Below are 1,141 nucleotides of genomic sequence, written 5' to 3' on the forward strand. Positions count from 1 at the left end.
TATTCAAAATCCAGAACAGTGGATGCATTAACCCCTTTGAGCTAATAAATACTGTGTTCTGCTAAATATAACTGTACTTCTGTTCTCTCCATTTTATTTTTAATATATTAGTTATTTTTTATTATTTATTTAATAACCACATACTTAGAAGAAGCATTTCATACAACAGCATTGACATATTCAATAACAATTTCCAGAGCTAAGATGCATCTCTTTCAAAATTGTCTGGAATTTTTAAGTTTACAGTTGAATTAATACAGTTATACAGTATTGTACTCAGTATAAATCCTATAAGACATAAAAGTGAATGAGGTTTTAACCTTTAAAAAAAGATCTCCATTTCATTATTAAAATCTACTGTTTCATACAAAAAAACCCTCATTTTTAATGCAACTAATGCTTTGATGTTTGCACATGTGTCTCTAATCTCTATATATCTGATTTTTACTAGTCACAGTTCATTGCTTTCTGAGATCCTTGGGCACCTGAGCATTGATATAAAGTCATCAGGTAGATTTCAGTAGTAATGTTTTTCACATCTACTAATTAACATGCAGCAAATTTTTATGCTTCTTCCTCAAATACAACTCTTTTTTTATTGATTGATTTTTGTGTGTATTTGTGTATTTCATGCAGAACATCACAAACAATCTTATTCATCTATTTACCCACATCCCAAGTAAGAGCCTCCCATACCCCCACCGCTGGAGCCCATATACTCTGTCATCCCTCTTACTGTCCACTCTGTTGTCAGTGCCCCCAGCTGTTCCCAGTGCCTGCCCATCTTCTGAGTTCCTATCTAGAGTTCCTTGTTTTAGGAAGATTACCTCTTCCTCAGTTAGCAGCAAGCTGTTGAAAATATTCCTCTAGATAAGATTGGGGTCTGCTGTTCATATTTCCAGTTCTATACTGGGTTACTATCTGGGAGTCTCTTGGGCCACCCTGTGCAACAGCTCAAAGGAAGGCATCTCCTGTCTGTCATTGTTTTTTGTTATGTAGCCTTTAGCTATACACATGGACTCTTAAAGAATTATATTGACCCCATTAATCTTTGGTTTTACTTTCCTTTTGGGTGTTTAAGACTGCTCATTTGGCCCAGATAAACCAATTTATTTCTACTCTTAAGGTCATTTGAGGCTCT

This window comes from Nannospalax galili, unplaced genomic scaffold, assembly GCF_000622305.1.
Source record: "Nannospalax galili isolate Female #2095 unplaced genomic scaffold, S.galili_v1.0 scaffold1214, whole genome shotgun sequence".
Lineage (NCBI taxonomy): Eukaryota > Metazoa > Chordata > Mammalia > Rodentia > Spalacidae > Nannospalax > Nannospalax galili.